We start from the raw sequence: 9,344 nt of genomic DNA, 5'->3' as shown, positions 1-9,344 counted from the left end.
AAATTTTTGTAGGAAACATTACTCTTTTCTAGTAGTGTTACACCAATCCAACCACAGAGTTAAATAAACACTGCTTGTTTAATTTCGAAAATGAATAACAAAATCCATAATTATCAGGAACTGATTATTCTAATAATGTGAGGGGGTGTGTTTGTTGGTGTGGGAACACCGCCGCCCTAGCCCCTAACGCGACATGTGTTTGGTGTAGGACAGCTGTTGCATATGGCCTTACGGTGCGATTTGTTTGGTTCTAGAACCTGTGGTTTTATTTTTACCATTAAATTTCATTGTCTAAACTCTAAAAACTAATTGATAGTTTCTACCTGAAGATCAAATCCTACTTGAAAATCTGATAGGAGTGAATTAAGTTCATATAAAGAGATTCAGTTCTTCCCACATCGGCCAGAAAAGGAAATAATACCTACGTTAAATAGCTGAAACTGGCGTCCATTGTTGTCTCTTTGGGGACATCCGATAAAATTGGAACGGTACAGAGAAGATTAGCATGGCCCCTACGCAAGGATGATACGCACAAATCAAGAAACGGTTCAAATTTTTTTTGTTTTTGTTTCTTTGCTAAAACTCTTAATTGTGTTTTTGACTTACCGACTTCTATTTTTTTTCATCACACAGTTCATCGACTTCACTTTATGTATCAAAATCTGATTATTCGAAATGCATATTTTAATCTGTATGCGCTTCCATATTGTCAAATCTCACAGTTTTGATATTTCATTGTCCTGCAAACTTTTGTTCCTCTTTTGCTAACCTAATTTTGGGGCATTAACATAACTTATAGTCTGCAAATTATAGTGATGTTAAATTGTGAAATCGAAGCTGTTATAGAGTTTGTGAGGTTTTCTTTTGGATTTGGTCAATAATAAGCTATATTAATTTGAAACCATGATGTTTTCTTACTAGAACTATTTCACAATGTCTTGATGAAAACAAATAACTAATTACTATCAGTTTCAGGTTTTTACAATTTTAATTAATTATCTTCTCATTATTTGCAACTAGGATTCATCTTGGATGAAATGCTAGTGAAGCTTTGAGGATGTATGCATCAAATTTTCAATATTTGAAAACTATTTAGAATTTGTGTAGCCCATTTTTCTGGAATTTGAAAAGAGGCTTAATCAAGTAATCTGCATGCTATGATGATACCAAATTTTCTTATAGGATAAGATGATTAATTAATTACTATGTCACATGCATATGCATAATTCACAAAATAAATAATATAACATAAGTTAACTGATCAGTTCAGATCACGCGACCAGTTCCAAGTTTCATACTGTCATCCAAACTGGTGTACTACCGAAGCTGCGTGTATCGTAAACAGGTAGAACATCCAATTGGCTTCGATTTAGACGTTTTGGAATGTTTGAAACAGGGATGTAATCGAACTGATGTGAGCAACAACTCCAATCATTTAATTTATAAGAGCTCGAATTTGGTTTGTTTAGTATTTATTAAGAATTTAAATAATTTATTTATATATATATATTATTTATAGCTTTATATATATTGGGACGTCTCGTTTTCAGGGCCCTCGTTGGAGATTTCGAGTACACAAAAAGATAATAAAACATGGACCTTTACTACGCCCTTTTTTCGACCTAATTTAACATAAATAGACTAAACTAGGTTCTTTTTAAGTTATTAGGCCCAATTTTACATGTTATTGGATCTTTTTTTTTTCTTTTTTTTTTTTTGCTAAATCCAACATAAACAGGCTAAAACACGCCATTTTTTAGTTTAAAATTTTTAAATTTTGTGTGTCGGACCAAAACCGTTCCCAAAACGGTTGCCGGAGTCTGGGCCGGCCTTGCTTATTTTGTTTTAGAAAATTTATGTTACACCTAAGAATTGAATATATTTAGGAGATTTTTTGGTTATTTCTTTTCAGCAAAAGCATGTTGCCTTTGTTCATGTAGGGCTAATTAGGACCCTTAGTATGATTATAAGGCTGTTGAAAATTTACCTTATAATTTGGGGTGCTATTATCTCTAGGAATGAAAGCGCAGGGTCGTTTATGTCAATATATCAACCATTGGGGTTGTTATCATGCTAGGTTTGTTCTTGATAGGAAAATCAGTTTCATGTTAAATCTAGTGATGAATTGTATAAATATACGTTTAACCCGGTTAGAGCATTCACAATAGGCACACCATGTTAAACTTGGAGTGGATATAGAGGACAAAGCAAATGATGTAGCTTTCAATATCCCTCGATTAAGGGATTAGAACTTATATAAGATAGAGAAAATACACTTAGGTACATCAAGAATAAACAAATTCAATGTAAGTACAAAACATATGAACTTATGTAAATAACATCCCCCTCAAGCGAAAGTGTGGCGGTCCAGGTTGTAACTTGTAACGAAAGAACTTCAAATTGGGAGAGAGGAAGACTTTTGGTGAAGATATCCGCCACTTGATGATTGGTTGGAATGAACTTGGTTTGAAGCTTTCCTGATGTGACAAGTTCCCTTATAAAATTATAATCCAAGTCAATATGTTTAGCTCGTTTGTGAGCCACAAGATTCTAAGTTAGGAAAAAGCACTTTGGTTGTCGAACAGAATTTGGTTGCCACACAGAGTGGTGGGATGACCTGGTGGTAAGGCATGCAGCTCCCGCAAGAAATGAGTGACTCACATGACTTCAGTTGTTGTGTTAACTATGGCACGATATTCATACTCACAACTGGATCCGAAAACGGTAGGTTGCTTTTTAGCACTCCAAGAAATGAGACCACCAAGGAAGATAGAGTACCCATATGTAAAATGAAGAGTCTCATGACAACTGACTCGGCCAACATCTGAATAACCCAAGATGGACGTATGAGATGGTTTGGTGAAATGTAGCAAAAGGGTTAAGGTGCAATATATCAAAGAATACGTTTCACTTGTTGTAAGTGAATAGCAGTAGGAGCTTTGTAATAGTTAAATATTGAAGCTCCCCTACGAATGACCGATAGTACATGGTATCCTTGCATGGTTCACCAAGAGTGGTAAAGGACTCATTGGTGGCTATAGGTGTGTGAACTATTTTGGAGTCCAAAAGGTCAGCCCTTTAAAGAATGTAGGTGGCATATTTAGTTTGACTAAGAAATAATCCATGTTGGTTGCGAGTAAATTCCAGGCCAAAGAAATAATTTTGATCACCAAGACAGGCAAGGCCAGCGATCCTTGAACATTCACACAGAGGGAAGGTCGACGAACCTCACACGTGTGAGCATAGGGAAGGCTGGCAAGCCTTGTACGTGCTGGTAAGGATGAGCATAGGGAAGGTCGTCAAGCCTTGTTCATGTGCATAGTAAAGAGCATATGAAGGCCATCGAGCCTTGTACGTGTTCATAATAATGACTATAGGGATGACCGACGAGCCATGCACGTACTCATAGAAATGTTAAGAATGTTGTGTTATGAGTGCTACCTTATGAATGTTATGTTATGATGAGTATGCTAAGATGTGTTACGTTATGAAATGTGATATGATGAATTGAGGTTGTGTGTTAAACTATAACTCACTCAGTGTAGCTGACTTTTAGTATGCACATCAAACTGATTGCCGATGATCTTTATACTAGGATGGAGAGCATCAGCGGGCTATCCGAAATAGAGACTAGCATCCAAAGTTTATGTTGTTTATGGTTTATGTATATCTTAAAAGACAAATGTTTTGTTCTATATGTTTGCGAACTTAGAATGTTTTCGTTGCTTAATGAATGAAGTTCTCTAATTTGAGAACCGTGTTTCATTAGTATATCTTAGACACCCCAGGTTAAGGCGTTACTTCTGTTTATTTGCTTGAATGTTTAAATATTATCTAAACTAAAAATGTGTATTACATTAATACTCATATTCGTAAATTTTGTTACTTACTAAAATATGTGTTTATATGCGATATCTTTTTGCCTTAAATTAACGTGCTTATTATTTTTATTTTAGAACAACAACTTTCTTGTGTTTTTCGGCTACCACACTCCCTAAAAGAGCCTCGTTGCCCTCACTCTGGCCATGTTATCTTAACCGGGCCATGCTGGCTTCAGAGTTTAGATTGACGTTCCCACACACTTATTGGACTATAATTGGCCCATAATTTCTTACTACGTTGTTTGTTTTTAATTTTAAATTACTTATTACATCATGCTTATGTATATATATATTTCTTAAAAGGCATCAGCACATGTGATATCTTTAACATTAAATTAACGCGTTTTGTGATATCTATAACATTAAAATGACGGGCTTTGGGATATCTTTAACATTAAATTGGCACGCTTAGTGATATCTTAGCGACCAAATATACTGGACTCTAAATGGCACAAATTTCTCAGTGTCATTTGTCTTAAATCCAAGCCAAATGATACATTCTATCCTCTAATTAATACTCCTTTTGGAACTTTAGTTCCTTGAACATGCCTCGCCTTCTTCCTCTATATAATGAACCTGATTATTTCAAGCTGCCCGATCAAGCCAACAATTATAAGATCCCAACCATCAAAGCTTACACAAAAACCTATTCATCCTAAAGCCATGGCTACACCTACTTCACCCAAGGAACTAGATTCACCTACACCTCTATTAGTGTTTTCTAGCTCCACAAGTTGTGGCCACGATAGAGCCATCCACAACCGATGTTCCTCCATTAGAGCTCGAACTAGAACCGAAACAAAATCCGCTTTTGGTTGCTTAAGTTCAGGAGAAAAGGTATTGCGCGGTATCCGAGCTGCTCAAGACTGGGGAGGTGCACATATCGATACTCTGCCCCTTAAACCACCATTTGTTTGCTCTAATGACAACGACAACTCCACACTGATTGGCTCTAATGGCGACATCACCAAACCCTAATCCGGGTATTCCAAGGCTTAACCACGTTGAATTGTTTGAACCCGATCCGATTGAGCTACTCTGATTAACAAAAGTTCTAGAAACCGAGTGTCAATTCATGAAGTTACTAAAATCTTCTTTCATCATGATAGACGAATACTTCTGGTTTATAGTAGACTTCCAGCTTTTCTTAAATATGGAACCCAAAAACAAATAATGTTTTGTTAGTTATGGGTTTGATAATTATGTTAATTTAATCAAATAAAGTGTTGTTTGTAATCAGTATTGGAATTAGTTTTTTTATGTTAATCTTTTGTTATCATGTTATTGAGAATGTCAGTAGTTTCTTTTAATATATAAAGTATCACAACTTGCTCGTTTTATGAGTCTGGAACCAAGAACAAATGAAGCTTTGTTGATTATGGATTTAATTATGTATTAGTTATTCAAATAAAAATAAAGTGTTGTATGAAATTGATAATGGCCTTTTTTTTGGGTTAATCCTATTAAATTGTTATGATATTTACAATGCCATTAGTTTTGTTTGTAAACAATCCGATTGATATCGTAATTTATAAACTTCATTACCTTACTACCTTACATATGTTTTAGAACTTAAGTTTTATGTAATGTTAATGGTTTATAGTTGAATTAAGAAAATAAATATGAATAGAATGATAGATTTAAAGTTTAACCAACTTTAGTTTAATATTATGGTATGCAACATCTTGTGGTATAATTAAAATAATATGATACAATATGATACGATATTATATAATATGATATACTACATTAATCTCAAAATATTCAATAGAAACCAAACATGTTGACTTGTTTTCATCTAAATTGTTCAATTGACTTCACAATTAATAAACTCCGCTGCTTTACTACCTATCAAATATTTTAGATTTTTTTGTGTAATCTTGTTTGGTTAGAGTTAAATTAAAAAAATGTAAAAATGTATATGAATAGAATGATAGATTTGAAGTCCAACCAACTTTAATTTAATATTATAGTATGGTATTTAATATCTTGTGGTGTAATCAAATGTATTTTGATATAATATGATACGATATGATACAATATTATATATGATACGATATGCTATAATATAATATGATGCAATATAATACAACAATAGAATATGATGAAGCACGATATAATATGATACAATACGATGCATCCCATAAATTTTAATAGAAAATAATTAAAATATTATCTAGATGAGTCATCTACTTAATGGTTTTATTTTTGTTATTTTGTGTTCATTTAAGTGTGTTTATTTATATATGTTTATGTTTGTTTGTGTTCTGTTACATTTGTTCATATATATTCATTTATGTTCGTTTATCTTTGTTCTGTTATGCTCGTTTATGTTCGTGAACAATTCATTGACATTTTAAACAAACGAACATAAAGGAACACGAACATGTTTATATTTTTAAACGAGCAAACACGAGCAAAAGTATTTGTTCGTTTAAGTGTTAGTGTTCGTTTAAGTTAAATGAACAAACACGAACATGTCCTTGTTCGTGTTCGTTCGGTTCATTTACAGGCTTAAGGTCGGCCAAAAACCTCTCATGTCTTCAATCTTCATTAACTAATAAAACAAGTCTTCAAGTAACCATCACCAAGCCTCCACAAACCCAACACTATAGTTCTCATCAAAAGTATGCTCATAACGTGTTACATTAACATGTTCAAAAATATCATACAAAAGTATGCTCATAACGTCAACCACGGACCCAAAGACAAAACCTTAAAGATACAACGTTGATTTATTTATATTAAATTTGCTTGTTAAATGTTAATTAACAGTATCGGCCATTTTAACTACGTGCATTTTTATATTTAATACAAATCATGTTTACATGTATATTTGATGAGTTCTTATCATGAGAACTTGGTCTAGTGGTATGAGGCATGCCCTCCCTTAGTGGAGACGCGGGTTCGTTTCTCACTTGGGCCAATTCGGAGGATATCTGGGTGAAAAGACGAATCATGACTTTAATCCCAGGTCGAACCAGACAAAAGGCGAGGGTTTACGTATTCTATGTACGGTCTCAAGGAGGTTGAGGAGTCGACCTTGGACATAGCCTCGAAAGGATAGGTTTACATGTGAGTTTCTTTGTCGTTCAAAATTTTTTTTTTATGAGTACTTTTATCTCTCCATTATTTTCTGAAATCTTTGTTTGTGGGGCTGTAACTTGTGAAAGTCTTTGTTGGAGTATGTAAACGTGTCCAACACCAAACTAGATTGAAGGCTCGGAGAATAGTTAATATAATAATTAGTTTATTATAAGATAAGTTGGTCTATTTTATTTAATCCTATTTGTTTTGGATTCAAATTGTGTATTTGAGTTAGTATAGGATCAGGATGAAAATCATGCGTTTATATATATACACCCTAGGTTCAATGTGTCAGGTATTATTAAGCTTTTCTCGTGTGTCATTTTCTTAATAAAAGAGTCGTAGAGAGTTATACAAATCTCGTGTTCGTGTTCTTGGGGTGGTCATGTAAAACTGATTTGGGTAATCTGTAGCGGGCCAGCAGGCCCCAACATTTGCCCGTCTTGCTTGTCAACGGCTGAATCGGGTTACAGGCTCATTGGGCCCTGAATGATGATTGAGGGCAGTAGTACGAAAGGTCCGTAATTGGATCTCTAACTGTGACCCGACATATGATGTTAGATGAAGTTAATGTGCTGGCCCGAGCTGTACGCAATAGTACAATTGAAATTAAAGACGGGAATGCGCAGACAAACAATGAAGTCGTTGAAGGTAGTTGAACTCAGAGCAATTTTACATTAGTTTGTTTTTCCATTTTACCCCCATAGTCATGGTACATCTAATAATGTTAACTAAAGGTAACTAATCAATCTGAGATAACTATAACAAGAGTTAAATACATTATACATGTATTTATAGTGATGATGGAGTCGTCATGTTTCAAATGATCCTCTGTGTATTGTAGTTTCTGGGATTATGGAAGACGAAACGACTGTCCCGATTGTCTTCAGCCCAATTACTCGGTAAGCATGAGTTTTTTTTTTTTTAAGTTTATATACATTTTTTCTCTTTGAAAAATTATGTATTCTAAATGTTTAAACTCAATTTAATCTCGTTTTTATATAAAAAAATTTGCACAACCTAAATCATAACCAGGTAATCTCATTTAAAAATTTTGTTTAAACTCAATAAAAAAACCCTTTTACTTATGACCCGCACTTATTTTTTCCTTCGGCACAAAATTTTTTAACGATTCTCTGACGACCCTGACGCGCTAGATAACATGTGTGGGGTGCGGGTCAACCGTGGCTTATGGCCTTATGGTGCGATTTGTTTGGTTCTAGGGCCTGCTGTTTTATTGTTACCAATAGGATCCATTGTCTAAAAAGTAATTTCGCCCCCCCATCAACAAGCAGAAGAAATAAGAGCTGCTTAAAATAGCTGCGAGACTGGTGATGATTGTCGTCCCTTCGGGGACATCCAATAAAATTGGAATGATACAGAGATGATTAACATGGCCCCTGCGCAAGGATGACACGCACAAATAAAAAAATGGTCCATTTTTTTTATTTTCATTTCTTTGCTAAAACTCTAATTTCAATATTCATACTTCATAACTGTGTTTTCGACATTCTTGTTACCGACCTCAATTTGTATCATTACACAGTTCATCGGCTTCTCTTTCTATATCAAAATTTAAATATTCAAAATACATATTGAATCTGTACCTACTCACATAATGTCAAATCTCATAATTTTGATGTTTCATTGTTCTGCGAACTTTTGTTTCTACTTCATTTTTCTAAACCTTTTGTTATTAAAAAGTGGCATTTAAAAAACTTTTTGTCTGCAAATTATAGCGATGTTAATTGTTAAATTTGTGAAATTGAAGTTGTTTCTCAAAAACCTCACTTTATATCCCAAGAACTTCACTCTACAATGGTGGACTTTGCTTGTCTTAGGTCTGCCATCCGCCATGTAGATCCAGACCTCGGGAGCTGGAGCTTGTTATGGATTAGGGATGAGATTGGGATGGTACCGGTACCGACCGGTACCGATCCCGAAAATCCCGATCCCGAAATTCGGAAATTATTGGTACCGGTATCAGTTCGGTACCGGTATTTCGTGAAAAATTCGGGAAATACCGGTACCGGTACCGTACCGATACCGAAAACTCAAAACTTGGTACCGATGGTACCAAATCGGTACCGAATTCAGTACCGGTACCGGTACCAATCGGTACCCGTATCGAAAACGCTCATCCCTATTATGGATGCTCTTATAGAGTTTGTGAGGATTTATTTTGGATTTGGTCAATATTTAGCAAAAAAAAATATTTTATCCGGTAAATTGATACTCGAACTTTATTTACTTGAGCATAATGCGTCCTCTTCTTCTATACAATGAACTGCATTATTTCAAACTGCCCTATCAAGCCAACAATTATAAGATTGCAACCTCCAAAGCCTACACAAAAACCTATTCATCCTAAAGTCA

General features: G+C 34.5%; 2 non-coding genes across 2 annotated transcripts; both read left to right on the top strand.

The window, feature by feature from the left end:
* Positions 1–455: 455 nt before the first annotated feature.
* LOC143632710 (U6 spliceosomal RNA) lies at positions 456–558 on the top strand. The gene has a single exon (XR_013153563.1). It is a non-coding gene; the product is annotated as a U6 spliceosomal RNA (small nuclear RNA).
* Positions 559–8,311: 7,753 nt separating this feature from the next.
* On the top strand, positions 8,312–8,414 carry LOC143632708 (U6 spliceosomal RNA). Its single transcript, XR_013153561.1, has one exon. It is a non-coding gene; the product is annotated as a U6 spliceosomal RNA (small nuclear RNA).
* Positions 8,415–9,344: the final 930 nt, after the last annotated feature.

The sequence above is a fragment of the Bidens hawaiensis genome, unplaced genomic scaffold, assembly GCF_021521415.1.
Source record: "Bidens hawaiensis isolate Kalapana, Puna unplaced genomic scaffold, B.hawaiensis_p1.1 tig00006520_1, whole genome shotgun sequence".
Classification (NCBI taxonomy): domain Eukaryota; kingdom Viridiplantae; phylum Streptophyta; class Magnoliopsida; order Asterales; family Asteraceae; genus Bidens; species Bidens hawaiensis.
This window is presented reverse-complemented; position numbering and strand designations above follow the sequence as displayed.